The sequence below is a fragment of the Cygnus atratus genome, chromosome 15, assembly GCF_013377495.2.
Source record: "Cygnus atratus isolate AKBS03 ecotype Queensland, Australia chromosome 15, CAtr_DNAZoo_HiC_assembly, whole genome shotgun sequence".
Classification (NCBI taxonomy): domain Eukaryota; kingdom Metazoa; phylum Chordata; class Aves; order Anseriformes; family Anatidae; genus Cygnus; species Cygnus atratus.
The window spans coordinates 406,933-427,769 of NC_066376.1; the positions used below are offsets into that span (position 1 = coordinate 406,933).

The 20,837-nt window shown below is 47.1% G+C and overlaps 1 long non-coding RNA gene across 2 annotated transcripts in view; it reads left to right on the forward strand.

Moving 5' to 3' along the window:
- Positions 1-20,837, forward strand: part of LOC118256442 (uncharacterized) — a 153,944-nt gene that overhangs the window by 126,565 nt on the left and 6,542 nt on the right. The window contains exons 6-7 of one of the 2 annotated variants that reach the window (XR_004781234.2): positions 6,341-6,538; positions 6,704-8,373. This is a non-coding gene — a long non-coding RNA (uncharacterized LOC118256442). Of the gene's footprint in view, positions 1-6,340; positions 6,539-6,703; positions 8,374-20,837 lie in introns of those variants that run through there. The other variant, XR_004781232.2, reaches the window with a different exon arrangement.

The window sequence follows — 20,837 nt, forward strand, 5'->3', positions numbered from 1 at the left end:
CTGTGGCGAGGGTGGCACTGGCCTTGGAGGGTCCCTCTGATGGACAGGTCCATTGCTGCTCCTCACCAGCACAAGGATTACCTGTCACTTGTCAGCACACCCACCCCCCACATCCCTGTCAAATGAACCACGGGGGGACCACAGCATCACTCCTACTGGCAGGGCTGTTGCTGCTTTGTGACATTAAAACTCCTTGATAAAAATCAGACCATGAAATTGTTGGCTATGAGAAGTTTAACCTGCCAATTCTTCCTCCTGGCTTTGGGTGATCCTCCTGTCCTGGGGGCAGGTGCCAGAGCCTCCTGGTGCAAACTGAATACCCAGGTTTTATTGGCCCCAGCTGGAAGAGGCTGGGGATTTAGAGACTGTAGGAAAATCACATTTATGAGATTTCTGTGGGAGCTTCTTCCTAAAACTTAGACTTGAGGCGCTAACATCTTTTCTTATCAAGGGATCCTCACTTCCTCACAAGCCTCCCTCCCCAAGAAATGCTCATGGAGCTAACGTTTCTGATGATGATGCCAGAGATGTGAAGCATTAACAAGCAGGGCGCAGTGCTGGTGGAGACGCTGTGGCCCTGTTCCCAGCACCCTGCCTGCACATGTTCCTGCTGCTTTGGTGTGGCTGCTGTGGGCTGGTCCCTGCCTGTGTAGAGAGCCCAGTGCCAGGGGGCCGTGGCCCTGTGGGGCTGCGCTTCACCGCAGTGCAGGAGCCTGTGGAGAACGCTTATTTTGTTCTAATAATCCCAGAAGCTAACAGCACTGCAGTTTTACAGTGGTGGTGCCTAACCTACCCACTACTGTCACGTGTAGGGTCTTGCCATCCAACTATCTATCTATCCATCTTGCTGCCAAGATCTAATACTCTGACAACAGGTTGCCCCTTTTGCTGTGGCTAAACTTTTCATTCTCCTGGACACTTACAAATTTTCCAGCCACTCTGGTTAAGCAGACGGGCTTTTTGATGGAGAAACTTCCAGCTTGTGCGCCGGCAGATCAAAACTTCATGAGTTGCTTGGTAGCATCCCATCCTTACTGTCATGTTCTTGCTCTAACCTGCTGTTGTGAGGGAAGAGTAGGTATGGCTTTACTTCCAGCTGTCTTGGATGATGTTTCTCATTCCTTCATCACATAAAGCCAAAGCTCTGTGATTCTTCCTTGTTAAGGGGGTATTGTGCCCTTTATATCCCTTGAGACCAGATTGTAAAAACAGTAGAAAACTGGCATTTAAGCTATTGGAGGGAAGCACTATATAGATAGATATTAGATTGTTCTGAGCTAAAATGCACAAAGGAAAAAAATCACCAAAAATATGCTGTTTCTTGCCTATTTTACATTTCAGTATGGATAATATGTGCACATCTCAGAGCAGATTACACTAATGTTTCTGAACATTCATGAGTCCAAAACAGCTAAGAGCTGTACACAGCAGCTCAGAGGGTGTGGGAGTGACAGAGACTGGGAAGTCAAATACAGGCAGGGAGCTGTTTGCTTTTTTCACAGTTCTTGTTTCCTCTCTCTCATACTTTTATTTTTCAGGGGCTATTTTCTTCTTCACGTTTTAGTGATGTGCTGAATGCAGATGGGACACAATGTACACAGAGCTATTAGACTGACACTCATTTTTGTGTATCTATGTGGGGGGAAAAAACGGATCAGGTTTGCCTGGCATACTTTGAAAACCATGACACCTAAACACCTGAGTAGCAATCGTCCCTGAACTTGCTGAAATCGCTGGTCTGCTCATGGGTGCCCCTTCCAGGGAAATACCAGTGCAGGGGGTGCAGCATCTCTGCCAGATTTACGGGTGCTGCAGCAGGCGGCTGTGTCCCCCGGCCTCATGCGTCCCCTGCAGGCAGGAGACCTCTGCTTGTGCAGGGCTGCTTCTGCTCGTCCTCCTGCGTCCCGGGCTGGGGCTCCCTTTGCACTAGGAGCCTTCTTCTAGAGTTCAGAAGCCTGCTAATTGATGATCTGGCCACTTCGCTATCTGCTTCTGTGTCCTGAGGTGAAGTGATATTTCTTCCCATAAATTCCATGTATTCAAGGAACTCTCTTTACAGGGTGCCTGACTGGCCACAGTGATTCAGACAGAGCTGATCAAATACTTATTTGTCAAATGAATTGTCTGATTTATTTCATCATTTCAAATAACTTATAACTCATCTGCAATAACAAATATTTATATTGCCTCCTGACCAGCAATTACTTGCCCTTCCTGTTTATAAACCGCTATATGCTTGTGGTAGCTGATGCTGGTAGTCTAAATTTTGGAACAATATCGCAGAAACATGAAGAAACATTCTGTTATTCTCTACAAAATCTGCAGAACATTGGTATTATCTTGAGCTCTTTTCCAGGATTCTTCCATGTATACTTTTTGACAAAAGGAGACTGCACAGAACACACAAAGGTCAAAGCTATTAAAAATCTTTTCAATGAGCAGTGCTGCAGATCTCCAAACACTTGTAGCTCTCCAGGGAAAGTTTAAGCTTACAATTTTTCACCTCTATTTGTTCCAGTCCAGACTGGCACCCACCAAAAGAAATGAGCGTGGAAAATAACTTTCTGAAGCACCTCAGTCTGTCAAAACTGATCCATTGAAATAGCCATTGTACTGTACCTGTTGAACCTAGAGAGATAAACATCTGTTTGTGTAATACATGTGACTGGGAAAGTATGGGTCATGCCAGATGCAAGACGTTTGAAAATGCAAAAGAACATTTGTTGAATATTTTTTTCAGGTATGTATTGAATCTGTCTCAATAAATTGTTAAAATTGTGCCTTAATATACCCTGCACTGGCTACTCTTAAGACTGCATGTATGTGGCATGATTTTGTTGCTCACCATCTTTACCTGCCTCCAGCTCATGTGGTGAGATGCCTTGGAAGCTCCCTTCAGGCACATCTCATTTGAATGATGCAAATACTGTTGTCAGCTGTGTGTTTTGCTGAATTTTCATCCTACCTGCTGTCTCACTTGTTGGCATGTATGTTAAATGAAAGCAACTCCTATACCATCCTATACAAGCTAGGATGGCACCTTGCTAATAGCCTTTGTCCTGCAAACATCTATGATTTATACTTGCTCTCTGTTACTGCCTCCTTGTTACCAGCTGGGGGTGGACCTTTAGGGGTGCTGTAGCACTTTGCTGTCTATGACCAGTAATGTCACCCTCATGTCTGCGATGGTTCTCAGAGATGATTTGAGAATGACATTGCCTGCAGCCTCTCTGTCTGAGCCAATTAAACAGAGAAATTAAACAATGTCTGAGTCAATTAAAAAGAGAAAATAAACAATCTGACAAACACGACAATGGAGACAAAGCTCAGTGCTGAAGTGTATCTTCAGCAAGGACACCAAGTATGCGTACAGCAGTCAGTGCCTAGCCACAGCACTGCTGTGCCTAGTGCAGATCTTTACAATCGTCTCACGGGACAGTGGGAATCACCTGGTGGTGGGCTGACAGCAGTAACTGCTCCACGCTCACTGTTCAGGAGGCATTGCCTCCTAGGTCTTGCCTCTCTGTTCCTGGTCCCTTCTCTCCTGCTGGCAGTGAAGTCCAGCAAAGCCCCTTCTTTCTAATGCATGTCAACAGCTGTCTTCTGTGCTTGATCTGTGTGTGGGGCTTGTAAGGGGCTCCTGGAGAAGACTTTGGCAAGGTGGGCACCCTCCAGGCTTGTGGTAGTGAGCAGTCCCAGCTTGGAGCCCACATCTGTAACCCTGGGATGATACAGACCGGCACTGCAGTCCAGAGCGACTGTTTGTGGTCATGAATGTGGCATCCAGCTTAATGTATGTCAAGAATCACTTAGCAATTCTTCTTGTGAGCTTGTATGTCTGGTTACACTACAGCATCTTTCTCAAAGATAGCACTCCAAGGCTAAAAACTTAAAAATAAAAATCCACAGTGTCCCTCACTGATCTCTTCCACCTGCTCAGGGAAGGGAGAGTGTCCCCAGACAGCACGACACAGTCCTGCTGGAGATATTTGGGAATCAATGTTAGGTGTAGCTGGAATGTATTTTCACAAGAATTTTAGGAAAAATTGTGGGGAGTGGCTAAGTCTGAACTGAGCAGCTGGTACAGGTGCTTAGTAATGTACTAGCAGGTGTGAAAGCTATTATGTTTCAAAAAAACCCAGAACTATCTCTACCTTAGGAAATGCCAGACCAGGTAGCTCTCAGGACCTGTTTTAGGAGGCTGTTAGGTCTGCAGAACTACACAGGCAATCTCATTTAGATGTTTTGCACCCTCGGAAAGGAAAAGTCAGCAGACAGACCATCATGACTTCTCTGTCTGTACTGTAAACAATCTTTATTTTTTCCACAGTTTATTGAGTGGCTTTTCTCTTCCAGAGGTGTTAAGAGAAGCAGCTAAGCCAGGCTATGTCTTTGCTATATCTAATTGGTTCTTTCAACTGTAAGTAAAGTGATCTACTAATTGTTTTGATCTCTGTTCAGTTCTTTGATCTAGCTATTGTGCATATAGTGGCAGCACAATTAATTAATTGCAAGTTTACAATCATGAAGATGAAGCATTCTCTAATTCACTCTTGCAGTTTTAGTAGTTGAAGTTCCATGGTTTGTCATTAATTTTGGCACAGTGACAGTGATACAAAATACCATTCCTAGACCTTTTAAATTTCCCTAAGCCCTCAAGCAGAGGGTATGCACCAGGGACAAGCCCCATCTTTCTGTGAGGTCTCCACGTGGCAGTGGTACTGCTGCTCTTGGGCACCTGGACCTCACTGCAGAGCAAGAGACCCAACTATGGATCAGCATTTCCCAGAACTGTTTGATTATTTATCAGTAAGTGCTGTACGAAACACACAATACAGCTTACAGAATAAGAGAAGAGAGCAGGAGAGCACTTAGGGGAATAACCCAAAGGCCTTTGCTAGCATTAACTATTCTGTATCCTTCAGTTTAGAAGGGAATTAATCAACCCCCCCCGTTTTACAGTCTTGATCAGTCCCTGCTGCTGGATAGGATGTGGCTGTGCACAGGAGCAGGATATCTTCCATTGTGTTCTCTTCTCTGAGATGTCTGGCAAGAAAGTAAAGCAGATACATCACAAATGTGATTTGTTTGTGCTGTTCCTCTGGCTTGTCTGTTTTCCACACCAAAGAGATAATGTTGCTCTTCTAGCTCAGCAGCAGAGGGGCTGGGATGACCTTGCATTTTGGGCAGGGAGCCTCAAGATACCTGTGGATGGAGGAGTCTGCATTGTGGGAAAGGGCGGGAGAACCTGTTTGCTAATACTGGTGGCTGAGGGACCTGTGAGGAGCAAGCTGCAGCCCTTTGGGGCCAGGTACACACATGGCAGAGCCAGTTCTGCCACTGTTTTCATGCTCTGACAGGGCTTGTTCAGCTCATGCTCCAAGAGCTGTCAAATCTCTTTGCCAGGAGAGCCAGTGGACAGAAGTCTCATCTGTATATTTTGCTTCCCTTAGAACAAGGCAAATATTGCAGTATCTGTTGAAGAGTATTTGCATTTTTATGGATAAATTCAAGAAAAAAGGCACCACGCAATCCCAATTTGCATCCCTTATTTCCATAGAAACTACAGGAGCTTTGATTGCTTTCATGTGCTTTTGATGAAAATTGAGTGGGGTATCTTTATCCTGCCATAAGGTGGGAAGAAAAATTGGCATTCACAATAATATCTAATGGTTCAAAGGATACTTTTGCAAAACAACTTGCTGTGATTTATTAAATAACTTGGCGTTTTTCAAATAATTGAAAAAAACCTCAACTTTCTAGAAAACTTGTTACAAACCTTTGCTAAACCACTATAGATTAACATCTGCTTGTGTGAAACAAGGATTGTTTACCGGTATATGACTGCTGCTTGTGAAATTGGGGTCATTCAGCTCCCAGTCAAAGTTCAGACACTAGCATGGAACAATAAACAATTTAGATATCATAATCTATACAAATGTTTTTAAATTGTGGAAAAAAAATAGTGGTGTACCACTGCAAGCAAACAGCTTTGCCGAACAAGTCGAGGCCATAAGAGAATGAGGGACTGCAGAGCTCACTCGGGCTCCTCGTGTCCCTCACAGTGCTGGAGGCAGCTCTGCACTGCCCGAGCTCTGTGCTGGCCACTGGCAGGGAGACTGTGGCCCAGCCTGGTGTACCGGCAGGGCAGCTGGCTGTGGGGGGTGACCACTGCTCTGGTCCCTGCTGTGGCATGGAGAAGGCATTGCCCAGCTTCCCATTAGCACCATGACTGCTAACATGCAATCTGTATGACTCATTTTGCCTGCTGTTTGTAAATATTGATCAGGCTTTAAAAGTAATGTGTGTTTTTTTTTTTTTTTTTTTTTTTTTTGGACAGAAGACCCGGACCGATAAATCTCCAGACTTCCCCAGACAGTTATGCCCAGCAGTAGCGAGGGGCCTGGGGGCTGATCGGCAAGGACAGGGCCAGGTATGCCTGGGGAGCAGGGGCTGCTCACAGGCGGCTCAGTCCAATCGTCATGTCCTGCTTAGGATGCTCCTTGGACGTGCTTTGGTGCCTGATCTCATTAATGTGGTAAGAGGCATCTTCACAGTTTCTGTCTCCTAGAGCAGGTTGGATTTGCTGTGCCTGTACTGCTTATCCTGACACAAGGCCATTTATATTTGATGGTGTTTGGATGAATTATGCACATAGCCACTAAGAGAAATTTAATGATGGGTTTCGTCGTCTTTTTTATAGATTTCAGCCTTTGAATTAAGCACCAGTTCACTCTAAGTGCTACAGGGGATAAAGAGAATATTCTAGTCCCTGCATCCATCACAGCTGCTCTGCCAAGCAAAGTTAACAAGTAAACAGTAATCACCCACAATTATTGCCCATTACGTGCTCTTTTCACCTGAGATCACACAACAAAGCATGAGTGTGGAGCCACAGGAGGAGCTGGGTGGCAAGGAGCTGTCAAGATGAAATAACAGCAAAAAGACCTGTCAAACGCTGGCTCTGTGGAAGACCTAAATCCTCTCCTGATGGCCCCTTGGTGCAATGTACAAGAGCTACTTCTGTGTAATTATAAATTGTCTGCAGGGCTTATCTGAGAGGTTCAGAGTTGACATTACAATAATAGGGTGGGTGAGTTTTATTTAAGGGATAACATTCCTGGCAGTGGTGTACACATGGCAGTAAATGAGTGTGGCGAGTGATTAACACCATCGCGAAGCCTTTGCGGTCCCTGCTGGCTGGCCAGAAGCAGAGGAGCCTGGCAGGTCCTGGCATGGCAGGGAGGTCCTGCTGGGGCCACCAGGGCTGGCCTGTGACAGCCTGCATTGTGGCACATGCCACCTGGGGCTCCGTGCTGAGTGAGTTGTGGTGGGTGCACATGGGGTACATGGGGTCCCATCCAGACAGGTCAGGGGCACGATTCGTGTCCTCTATCTCTGGGCACATACCAGTGCAATGTCCCCATGAAGCTGTCTGCCTGGGCTCTCTTTATAGCTAGCAGAGAGGGAAGGGTGATTTTGTGGCGTGGTTTACCTGACCTACTTTAGTTGCTTACATTAAGGTGAATTGAACAGTTTCAAAATTGCATTTGCTCTCCATTTACTATAAAAAGCAGAAGGCGATCAGCTCAGATGTGGACCTGTAAGCCAGGAGGGATTCATCCCACTGGAAATACCTTACTTGCCTTGGCCACCATTTTCTGAGCATGCTTCTCTTGTTCTACTTTATTTTAAGGATGAATTTTCTACAGCGTTTCTGTAGAAGTATTAAAAAGGGAAAGTGCAGAAAACAAGCCTTGCACCTGTCCCTTCAGGGGAATGGTTTGTTTCCTTGAGTCAGATTTGTCTTGAAGGCAGCCTGGGACAATATCAGACCTTACCAAGGCACTTTCTCCTGTCACCCTGCTCCCACCCTGCAGAAAAGGGACAGTGATGCTGAGGGGCTGCCATGAATCCAGTCGCTCCCTGGGGAAGATCTATGGTAGCTGGTGTGTCTGTGAGCCTGACAGCAGTGAGATGGGACTGGCCACCAGCCCTTCATTAGACACAGCCCCGCAGCTCGCATGCTGCACATTCTGTCGTGGGAGCCAATGCCTGAATCCAGCGCTTTGTATTAGGGGAAAGAAAAAAAAAAAAGTTGTTACAGCCTGAGGCCGTGGGAGGGCAGCCCTCCCCCGGAGCTCGGTGCAGGGCAGCAGCCCCCGTGCTCCCGGGCGAGCTGGGGCTGCAGCCACCTACAGGGATCCATCATTCCTCTTTTAAGGGGAGAGAAAATGTCCCTGCTCCAGAGCGCGTCGGCCGTGAGGGGGCAGGCACATCCTTGCAGGATGAACTTCTTGCAGAGGAGGCAGACTTCTCAACTGCCCCCAGTAATTGGAAAGCAGTAAAAAGGCAACGTGCCCATTCGGCGAGCTCTGATCCCATCACCAATCAAAGAGACTGATTTAGATCGGTGGAGCTGCCAGGCTGGTCCCACTCGGGAGAGTTAGTGGTGATATTAACTGGAGGAAATTCTACAGAGTAAGTATTAGCCTTGTATTATGTAGAATTTTTAAGTGCTTCATTAATTTACAATTCTACTTTTTATTAAATTAATTTGCATTTTAATGAAAAAACTAAGTGGATCTCTCTTCCTGGAGCAGCAATAACATGCGGCCTGTATGTGAATGAGTGTGCTTTTGCAGAGGGTGAGGCAGCTCTGCATTCCCGGGTGCAGGAATTTCTGCCCGTGCAAGGGGCCTGCTGCTCTTCCTGGCAGTGCGAGGCACTGCCCCAGGCACGTCCCCTCTCCTCTGCCCTTGCTGAAGCCTCTGCGGTTGGTGTGGTGCCCCATTCAGGGACTGTAATGCAGAAGTGTGTCTTGCTTCGGTGTGTCACCTTCATCACGAGGGGACCTTGCATGCCCTTTCGTCTCTGCACAGCACTGACTCCTGATCTTCTACCAGCCTGGCAGCCTTATGGGCATGTGGGCTTTATCTTGATGCTCATGCTGACCCAAGGGCATCCCCAATCCTTGGAAGAGTCTTTTAGTCTCATCCACAGGCAGTCTGAGGTCTTCAGGAGAGGGGTGCTTGGCATGGACCCCAGGCTTGCAGCAATGATCTCAGACCATGGGAGACTCCTGGGCTTCTCTGAGGAGCCACAGCCTGCCTTCCTGGTGGTGGGCCGTGCGAGCAGGGAGCCGGGCACCACAGTGGCCTTGAGCATCTGGCACTGGGCTCTGCAGCTAATGGAGATGGGATGAAATGGCCAGGGACGTGCCTGCAAAGCACCAGGCACCTGGGGATTTGGGCTGCTCGGGAAAATCTGTTCCTCTGGGCACAGCAGCCTTGCCCTCTTTGATAGAGCTCTCATACAACTCTGTCATCAGGTTTTTCTTTTCTCCAAGAAATCAGGGCTGTGACAGTAAAATGCCTCCGGGCTGAGGAGCCCCTGGGTTTTCTCCTCTGGGCACATTGGCCAAATTGAAGAATTTAGCTGAAGGTTAAAAAAAAAAAAAAAAAGATTCTCCTTGAAATGTGCACCCACTGTTCCTCACTGACATGTATCAGCCCATGGCCCTGACGAATGCCCTCAAACAGCTCTGTGTCTTTTCTTGATTGGGGACCATTGCTCCTCAGGGAAATTGACATCATGCCACCCTTTGACTGACGGTGATCAGTTCCGGAGTGAGGCAGAACATACTTCTGCAAAGTACATAGCAGAGATCATTCTGAAATCACTGGTGTCAAGCAGTTTGGCTGGTATTTAAAGTAGGACAAAGGTGGCATTTTTCTCTGCAAGTTTTTTTTTTTTTTTTTCCTAGGTAGTTTCAGACATGGTTAGAGCCAGTCAAAGTGAAAAATCCACCAACCTTGCTGCCCTCTGCCCCTAGCCCTCAAATCAATAAGGAACATCTCTGGTACCTCCACAGACGCCTAAACTCTTTACTGACATGACAGCATTTCCTTCAAGGCCCTTCTGCACTACTTCAGAGAGTAATAATTTAATGATTCTATTCTTCAGGGCTTTACTAATATAAGTTGACTGAAAACGAAATGCTTTCCACCAAATCATCTTTGCTTCCAACCTCTTTTATCATCAGATTTGCTGTTAATCTCACAGGCAGCAATCCTACAAGTTCTTTTTCCTTCTTAGACAGATTAATTTAATGAGCTTTTTATTATTGTTTTTTTTTCCTTTTTTCTTTTTTCTTTTCCAATAGCATCCACTTGTCTGCTAAGAGAACTTTGACTCTATTACCTCATGGCATCACGCTGGGATGACTTCAATAGCTGTAAGCCACAAATATGGATCTTACTCCAACCTATGCACCTGGTAGGTGACAGTATGCTTCTGGATTCCAGGAGCAGGCAAACCAGTTCCTTGCAACTTAGCAGAGGAACACCAGGGGCATTGTGTGTGTAGGGTTTTTTTTTAGAAAAGAAAATTGAGCAATAAACATCCAGAGAAATGAGACATTTAAACATTCAAAGTAATTGATATCAGGAAAAAAATATGATGGGATGAAATGTATTCCTGCAATAAACTGTCCATTAGTTGGGCCATCAGCATAACCCTAATCTAAAGTTACGAGGATCCATTACAGATATAATCAAATACAATTTTCTATATTCCATGAATCAAAAGCACCATATGTATTAAGAGCCTAGTTTGTCTTTTTGTTCCTGCTTTCTCCTGGAACAGCATATATCTGATTTCTTGTGTTATATTGCTCTGATGTCTGCTAAGGGCACCATGCCCTAGAAATTCACATTAAATAACTGAGAGCGAGCACTAGAAATGAAAAAAGTGAAATACTATCTAGGCAGCTGGAAGTAAAAATATGAAAAGTGTTGCACTTACAGAAGGAAAAAAAGCCTATTTTTATGACTTGAATAGACAGTTTGGTATAAAGAGAAATTCCTCACCCAAGATCAGACATACAGCTGAGCTGCAGCAGGCAGACTGAAATCTTGTAATCCACAATATGCCAGGATACAGTAGAGATCTTGACTTCAAAGAGCAGGCTAGGATGTGGCACAACTGAACGGCATGCAAAAGCACAGAGGTTTCCCTGCTTGCTGGGCTGATGACCGCTGCCATCCCAGGATGAGTTTTGGCTTCATAGGCGGGCAGATGGAGGGTGAGGCTGCAGCCAGACGTGGTCTGCAGGCTGTGGACACATGCTCACTGACACCAAAGGATGCTCCTTTCACTCTTGATGGCCTGACTTCCAACTTTTTGTTTCCCTCCCTTTGTTTTGTAAATTTTTGCTTTCTGTTTGTAAGGGCTCACACTTTCCATCTGGAAGCTCAGCATGTCTTTGAACATGATTTTCCAGAAATGCGTGTGCATGACCTTCATGTGGGCCCTAACACAGAGCATTAGGGATGGGCAGCAGTCAGCAGGAGTCTGTGGTCTGGAGCAGTCTTCCTGTCCTCGCTACCACATCAGTTCTCCATTTTTTAATTGCATCTTCTCCATATAGCTCTTCTGCCTTCCTGACCTATCCCACCGCTGTATCTCTGACTCAGTTCTTCCCAAGGGGTGTCTGCCTGTGAGAAGAGATGCGTTAACTGATTCATTACACAGGACTTTTGCACTATTTCCTCCAGTATTATATACGTACTTCCACTGCTGACCTGCATTATTTAGCTCTATAGAACATCTTGGGCAGCCACCAGCATGGCAGGCGCTCTCCAGAAGAGCAGTCCGACACGATGTTACTGCTGGAGCTCGGTGGGGTTTTTAGCGTGCTACAGCTCCATCCATCTGGCTGACTCCGGAGGGTGCGGGTCGCTGTCCTTACTCCGGGGAGCTGCCTCACACCTGACTCGGTTCTTGCCCTCTGCTGTGCTTCGCCTTGCAGCATGCTGCCAGTGGCTGTGGGCTCCCCGAGGCGGGTGCCCCTTTATGCTGGCCTGGCCTTGCCCAGAGGACCGGAGTGCAACCTGTGGGGCATTCTCTCAAGTCAGGCAGGAGCAGCAGAGGGTCTTGCAAGCCAGTGCGGGGATCAACTTTCAGGGCTTGTTGCGGGCTTGCTGCTAAATTCTAGGGAGAGGAGCAAAAGGCTATAAGAGGATAATATCCTGCTGGTAATTAAGACACAAGTTAGTGGCCCTGTAATCAGCCCGAGTAATGGATGTGAGAGTCCCACTGCACTCAGTTCAGGGGAAGGAAAGTGAAAGCCTGCTGAGGGCATTGGGTGGGAGATGGATCCTGTCTCGACTGAGCAGGATGATGTGAGCAGCAAAGATGAGAAATACAGAGGTAAAAAAGAATGAAATCTGGTTTTGGGTTTCTTTCCTGAGAGATGGGGATCAGCCAGATAATGAGGCAGCAAGTTCTGAGGGCAAAGGAAGAGCTCAGGACATGGTTAGCTGCTCATTAGCGGCTAGAGACATGTTAGCTCTCAACACAGTTGGTAACTCTTTGGTCTGGCCAAGTGTTTGAATGTCCCTGGAAGGAGGGCTTGCACACTGTGCCCTGCTGCAGCTGCTTCCAGCAGCGCCGGCTGCTCACGAGCAGGCAGAACAGCAGCTCTGATGCTGCTGTGCTAAAGGCTTGAGAAATTAATTTTGCCTGTCAGAGATTCAGGTGTAAGTGCGTGAACTGAGGTTCAGCAAGGTAAGCTGACCCACCTGGCTGCGGTCCAGGTCCAGGAATGCTGCTCACAACAGGGAAGGGAAGACCAGTAGTACCTGCCTGTGTAAACTGGTATTGTCCTCCACATAAAACATGCCCTTAATTAATAGCTAGGATGAACCTAGGCCACTATCTCTGTTATCAATTTGTGGATGTGGTTGGATTGTCTGTCTCCCAGGACAGTAATATCCCTTCATCTTATTGCAAATTGCTCGCAGCATCCTTCTATTACACAGGCTTAATGCTTGAAAAATAGAGATTTAATACTCCACCATATCAGACTAAGTGAGGTCAAAGCAATTCGTATTCACGATCCCACAGAGCTCTCTGATAGTGTTTCCTCTGAGAAATATGTATGTGGAGGAAACAAACTAGGGAAGACCTGCCCTCTGCTTCACGCTGTCCTATGCCAACAAGCACTGCACCAGCCACCCTGTGGCTGAAACCTTTGGATACTTTTCCTGGACGGACAGCAGGCAGCTCTGGGTACTCCCAGAGGACAGGGAGTAGTCGTGGGCCCTGTGGCGAAGCTCTGCCAGCCACGCCAGCGCTCCTCTGTTCACCTTCCTGGCCCAGTAGCTCCTGAATTACAGTGGCAGCTTCTCAAGTGTTGTCATTCTGCAGTGGTTTGCTAGATCAGAGTGGTACCAGCACGTGTGTTTTGTGTGTGATGTTATCATAGTGCACTGTGCATGTTTCTAGGGTGGTAACTCTTCCCCAGGTGCTGGATGTTTTATGTGTATTTAGTAAGTGGCTTGCAAGGAAGCTGGGTGCAAGTTTTCTAGGAACTGCAATTTGCCTGTTGCTTCCTGACCAGAAAGCCTAGGAATAGCACGTCATGTATTTACATGTTTATTCATGTCCTGAAATGTATGTATTTTGAGAGAAATTCATAGGGAAATTCATGAGCCTTGAGGATTTCCTCCCCAGAAAGGAAAGATTTGTCTCCAGGGATGATACCTTTTATAGCCAGGACACATTCATTCTGCATTTGCTTTTATGTGGATGCCAGGACATGGATTTCACCTGCAACTCACGAGGAAATGTCTAAGCACGTAAAATAAATGGGAGGTTTAAGTTTGGAGGGATTTATGTGCAGAAATTAAAACATAGGTTAGGAGAAATATCCCTTTGCTTTGCACAAAAACAATGTAACAGATGTAATTCTCCTGTTGTGAGCTGAATAGACCTGGAGCTACCTCCTTCCCCAAACTGCAAGAAAACAGTGGGCTGATAAGCAGCCTTGCTGGCCATATCTCACTGTTACGAGGATCTTGCCTGGAGGCTTAGTTGCAAGAAACAGCCTTTGGTGGCACAAAACAGGGTGGTCTGTGAAACGTGTGGAGGCTTTTTATGACCGTTCAGGCCATACAGAAAGACTTGACACAGAGAAAGTAGGATTTGGGAATCTCAGAAATAATGAGACTCTTTGTAATAGAGCTGGAGGACTGCCATGAAAAGAAGAGACCTGAACATCTGTCAGGAAGGTGCCAGACAGGCAGCATGGCTCTCTCCACTGTGTCCACAAAGGAGCGGGTCCTATTGGGAAGCATCAGTGCTGCCATGCCAGAGCAAGCAGCTCTTCTGCTGGCTTATGCATGGACAGTGCTCAGCAGCAGCACTGTCAGGAAAAAAAAAGGCAGTGATTGTAAAAAAAGGATTTTATTTATTTCCAGTTTTGCAGAATTCTTAAATTGGAACCACTGGACTAAAATTAACTGGCTTATTTCACTTGTGAGGTCTATGAAGATACCTTAATTACAGAAGGAGAGGTGGCTACAGAGAGCAACTGAGGTTTTCCCTGCTGGGAGCATTCTGCTGGTGGCAGCAGGTTACACCAGCATGATTGCGAATGGCACCTATGCAGCAAACGTTTCCAGTAAGGGAACTGTCAGGAATGTGTGGTGTCTTCTGTAGCACCATGACACATTGATGAGCTCTGACGGATGGCTAATTGCTCAGGGTAGTCTGACATAATGGAGCAGTTCCGAGAGCACCTCAGCTGCAGAGGTCAGCAGTGACTCAGAAGGCATAATTTTTCATAGCGTGCTCCTTGTATCCTAGAACTCCTCCTGTAATGGACTAGCAAATTACCACACTATTTAAAAGGTAACAATTTATAACATTTTGATAACTGCATGCTCCTGAGGCTATATTATCTGTGCCTGTGGAGAGAATGAATGAGATAGCTGCCCTTCCTACAACATGGATGCTTGCACGTAGAAATACAAACGTGCGTGCCTCTCTGCCATCCCAGCACCTTCCCTCCAGCACAGATCAGAGGTTGATCAGGCAGGATCCTGCAAAAGACCTTTCCCTCTTTGGCACAGCTGTCTCTCTTCCATTCCTGCTCCTTTCAGTATATGTCTGGTTTGAGGAAAAGGGTAAGGTTCCAGTGCCTACCTAGTCTTACCATATTCTAGCACAACTCCCCAGAGTTCATGTGGGCTATACTCATCTAGGTGCATTCGGCAGCTCTCCTGGATGCACTGTCTCACATCAAAAGATAATTTAATTCCCAAGAGGTGTCAAGGTAGCTGCTCCCATAGAGAAACTGGAATCCAGACAAAGCGGCAGGGCTCATTGAACCATAAAGACCATATTCTCAAAGCCCCAGAGCCAGCAAGCAAATTTTTTTAAGATCTTTTCTTAGCTGTTGTTGGGAACACACCTTGGGGCTCCAGCCCATGCACAGCTGCCGTGGTGTCTGTGCGCTGACTGCAAATGCACTGTGACCACCACGCACACATCAAGATGTCCCATTCACCATATTTTACGTATACACTGCCCTTCTACAGCTGCTGCTCATCACCAATGTTTCCTTTGCTGCATGGGAAGCATCACTCTTCATTTCTTGTCCAGAAGAATCTGAAGAACTGAGTGCCTGAAGAATTTGCATGGAAACATTCATCCCTCTCAAGTAAATAAAATCTCACCCCCAGGTCATGGCAGCAGGTCAGCTCTTTCTGCACAAATTGGGCCCTGTGCAATTTCCTTCACCGAAGCCTTTGCCTTCAGCAGAACTGCCATGCTCTGTACCCTAGGAGGAAGGGAAGCAGCAGGATCAGAGCCCACTGGTGTGACGTCCAGGCAACTGGCAAGTTGCCCTGTCACACAGTGGTAATTAGCGGAGCACAGGACCAAGCACATCCAGCCACACAAAGGCAGCAGTGCTTGGAGTGTGTGATGGGATGCCTGTTTGTTGGCTCCAGGCGACGCAAGGGCTTTGTTGCCCCATGCAGAGCTGCCTGGGAGTTACGGGGCAAGGTACTGAAGTCCCAGGAAGCAAAGAAAATTGGATGATAACACTGGACTCGAAGGACATCTTCTGGAGATGTTGATGCTGCAAAACATGCAAGCCTACAGCAATTCATGCTTTCCAAGAGCAGATGTGTGTTTGCCTGCTAGGTGTGCTTAACTACATGCGTGCAGGTAAAACCATGCATCTGTGCTTGAGTAGACAATTTGTAATAAACGTGTGTGAGCGTACGTGCTTGATAGCAAAGTGTTCCTGCATTAGTACCACAACAACACTTTTTATTAACTGTCTGCTTTCCCTCTGGAGTGATGTAATTCTGCTCAATGCAGTAGAGATGGGTCCAATTAATCGGATGGATAAAAGTGGTTAATGCACCTTGGAGAAGCGTAATTTAATTGAAATGGTTATTACGTGCTGCTCCAATGTAAAGAATATGAGAACCAGCACAAATGACTCTGTTATGAACACGACTTTTAATTGCTGTATGGTTCTGTGATTTAAGTCTTTCTCTGGATGCGCTTTTGTTTCCCAGAGATTTCTGTTGGGATGCTGATTGCAATGACACGCTGGGGACGAGCAAGGCACATTCCAGCGAGTTGGGGCTGTCAATCCTGTTTGTGCTGATTCTCGGATGGAACTAGAATTGCTGATTTGCCTTTGAAATCTGCAGAGGTTGGCTCTGCACTGTGCCAAGAACTCCTCAGAAGCAGCGTTCTTGGCTGGTGGCATGAGCCCACACCCTGCCTCCTTGCTGACTGCTGATTCCCTGATTCCCCCTCTGACTGAGGTGTGCTTTCCAGCAGTTATGCCCACTGGGGCAAAAGCTGTTCTCTGCTGTGCTGTTTGCCTTGCAGGTTGGCATTGCCTTTCACACCACGTCTCTGATGATTCAAACGTAATCTGTAGGACAGTGCTCCTTCCCTCACTGTGTGCAAACTGTGTTATAGCAACACAAGCAGTTAGGCTGTGCTGAGTTGAACATGCACTAGAGGCAGTTGTCTGTTACTCTCCCATAGGTTGCGGTTGCCATGAGATTAAAGCTGATGACATTGGTAGTAATAACCAAACTCCTGTACATCCCCTTACCATAGTACAAATTGTGTGCAGGAATGTTCACCCATGGAGCTAGTAAGCAACAACTGGATGAGAGGTGGAAAATCAAGCCTGTCTAACCTGCAAAGAACATAGCAAGCCAAAGAAGGGGAACTTTCTTCCCCACAAACTGTGAAATGCTCCCAGTTCACAAGCCCCTTGTGGTGTCTTTTACAGCCCCTCAGATTTTGCTGCAGCACATGAATGGTGCTTACACAGATGGTGAAGATATGTTTTTGTGAAGGCATAGAAAATGTCTATGTGTAGACAAGATATCAGGCTGTCATCAGCACAAACGTACTGTGCATTGTCTTCCTGTTTTTCCAGGCTCCCAGACAAATGCCACTACAACCAACAATTTTCCTGTCTTTTTTTCCTTGCCCCTCTTTTCCAGCAGGAACAGAATGTACCACTAGGTATAGAACTAATAAAATTGTGATTTTGGATTTATTGAGGAGAGTCAGGGGAATATTTTATGTTGGATTTAGTGAATGCCCACTGAGCTCTCTGCATTCCCCCTTCCCTGTGCCCAGGGGCTGGGGAGGAGCTCGGCAGCACGAGGAGTTAAGGCGCTGTGCGCCCTGCGCAGCCACCTGCTCCCCAGCTCCACTGCGTCAAGTCCTGGGCAAAGGTGGGGAAAGCAATGCGTGTGTGGGACAGCCCTCACTTTCCTTTCTCTGCTGCCTGGGATGGAGTCCCATACAGGGATTAAAACTAGCACCAACTGCTGCAGGCTGAGCCTGGGTCATAGTAGGAGCAGGCAGCCAGTACGGGGAACCGCTGTCCAATGGCTTTGTCTTTCCATTTTGTCCTCCCACGTGGAGCAAAGAAGAGGTAAATGTATTTGCTGGAGCCATAGAAGTGAGACTGGACTGCCTGTCTCTGGGGCTGAGTGTGCAGGGTGGGTTTGTCTAGCAATGATAGCAGTGTGATAGGCTTTACCTGGTTGTCTGGCTGGCCCATTTATTTGGAACAAAACATATTCAGAAATGTCTCTGTGTCAGCAGTGCTGTGATAAGCAAATATCCCTGAATAAAGAACTCGAGGAAATTTTTGTATGGGCCAGATATTTATCCGAAGCAATGTAGAAATGTAGACCAAGGAGGTAGACTGTGAAACGGAAAACCCCAGACAGTAAATGAGTATGAGAGGTGTGTCTATAAAACATGGTTAGTGTTCGACACAGGGGACAGGGAAGTTTGGGACAGGGAGGCAGAGCAAGCGGTGAGGAGGCAGAAGCGGGCATCCCAGGCTGCTGTAAAGCAGAGGCAGCGAGCAGACTGAAGGAATGGGAAAGCTGATGGGGTAGAAGTAGATAGTTCCCAGGGTTTGGAGAGCAATGGGTGGGGAACGTGTGCTGGGAAGGTGGGTGCTGGGGAGGGTGCAGGGGCCTTGTGCCTGCCTGCCTGAGGAGCAGCTGGGTGCCTTGGCTGGGCAGCACCAGGGGTATTTCTCAGCATTTCTGCTCCAGTTCAACCTCTCTGGTGCCTCCCCAGGTTTGCAGGATGTTCCCACAGAGGCGCCTTTTCCTTTCTGCAGAGCAGGTCCTGCAGTACTGCCCTGCAAGATGCAGCTGTCGTCATCCCACTGGCTCTGCAGGGTGTCTCCAGAGAAGGCAAAACAGCTCAAATTCCTGTTGGAGACAATTTCTCTCTTGGAATGGGGAACCAACACTGCCTGCAGGTTGATGGGACAAAGAAGCTCAGGAAACAAAGACAAAATCCAGGACAGGAAACCTAGCTGGTCAGTGTATGGGCTGCTTGAACCCTGGGAGCAGGGAGCAGAACTGGGCCAGGCCCGTGCCAGCAGCAGCCTCCCCTCACTGTCCCAGCAGTGAGGGCTCACCTGTGTCCTTGCACCTGCCTGCCCTGCGTAGCCAGTGCCAGAGTTGGGGTCCCCAGCACGCCAGAGAGCGCGGGGAAGCTCCTGCACATCACCGAGCCATGTGCCTGATCAAAATCCTCCCGGCTCCCTGGGCAGAGTAGTGCTCTTGCAGGTACTCCCACCGGCCGGCTCAGGCGGCACAGGAGGCAGCAGCTTGCCTTGCCCTGCTGTATGTTGGGGTCTGCTCTGTTCCAAAGGGGGCTAAGAACATGCCATTGCAGGTTTTCCCTGTAGGAAAGTTATATAATTTTCTATAGAATTGTTTTATTCACTAGAGTAAAAGACCCATTTTAGAGAGAGAAGAGAAATTCATTTTTTCTGCATTGGGGCAGGCAGAGGTAGGAGGCAGCAGGAGAGCATACAGGTGACCAGGCTGATGCAGCTGCCCCCTGGGACGCAGGTGCATCAGCAGAGCTGCTGGGAATCTTGCATGTTGCCTGGTGTGCTTATATCTCGTGCTTTTAGGCTCTGTTTAGGAGCACTACATTTGTTCACAGATCTGAAAGGAAACAATAGGTGCTCCTTTAAAATAAAAATGCCATTCACGGGTTCTACACTACTTACTCTATTTGAACTCATTTTAAAAAGTGGCCTTTAAGCATTTAGTTCACTCACTCTGAAGTTAGATAAAGTTCTCTCAAATAAATCTCATTTTAGCTGTTGCTTTAAATTAAGAAAATTTTACACCTTCAGGGCTGCTAACCAGTGGCCACATCTTGCAGAGATTCCTGAGTTGTTCAGTGGAAATGTGATGTGCTGATCTGTGAATTTCAGCCACCAGCTCTGAGCTTAGCTGTGAGATGAACCCTGACATCCTGGTGTGTTTGCTTTGTTATTCAAACTCAGATCCATCTTCCATGGGAAGGTGATTTGCTTTGGCCATGTGAGAAGCGTTTTGCATTATCTCCTAACTACATACAGATCTTCCCACAGAGCTTTAATTGATTTCACTTTAATCACTTTAATTGATTTCAAATTGTTAAAAAATCATAATCAATAGTGGAGCTGTGGTCCTTATAAACATGATCTAGGCAAGCAGGTAGTGCTTTTGCTACTGAATCCAGAAACATCAAGGCTTTGCAAGAACTGTTTCTTAATTGTTTCTTCTATATTGTTTCTTAAAGATGGAGTTGTATATTGCTGAAGAGACAAACATGACATATGTAGAGCCAGTGCTTTCAAAAGACTTGGTCAAAAGGACTGAACTTGGAAAGGTACTCGGGAGAGGAACCTGCCACAGCTGAAATCAAATCAGAAACATGGGATTTGTCTAAGCAGAAGGTGGAGAGGCTCCAGCTCGAGACAGTTGCAGACCTCAAGGCCAGGGCACTTCAGAATCCTGCTCCAGGATGCTCACCCCATGAGCTTGCTGGGTACCTCTGGAATCTCCTGATCATCATCCCAAGGGCTTGTTTCTTGTCCTTTGGCAGCACAGTAGAGGCAAGAAACTTATCAGCTCTGATTCAGGGTCCCCTCTGTGACTCTTAGGATGCTCGGGGCAGCCCTTTCCCTCGGCCAGCCTCCCAGCTGTTGACATTATCCTCTTTGCTGGGTTGATATAATTATGCCCACATCTGTTGATGAACGCACAGTGATGATCAGTGAAGAAAGAACATGCTGAGATGCATGAACACCCATTATCACCCAGCATGGGGGGGCAGGATCAGGCAGAAGGAGAAGGAGGCTGCTGCTCCTGGGAAAGAAGAGGAAGGGCTCCCCTTGTCCATATGTCACAGTGGCACGTGTGCTCCAGCACTAATGCTGCCACTTGAAAACAGGCTCTGCCCACACAAGGCAGGAGTAATAAGTAACAGGTAACGACCTAAGGAGAAGGTTGCACCAGCAGGGTACTTCTGCTCTTACATTTCAGATTTGTGCATTGCGAATGATTCAGTACAGAGGGGAGAGGGAAGGACAGAGAGGTGCCCAGCGATGGTGTATCTGAAATGGTCCCTGGCTTTGTATTCGTGCCCCCTCTCCTGCCACTCCCAGTCTGGCATGTTCTCTGAGAAAG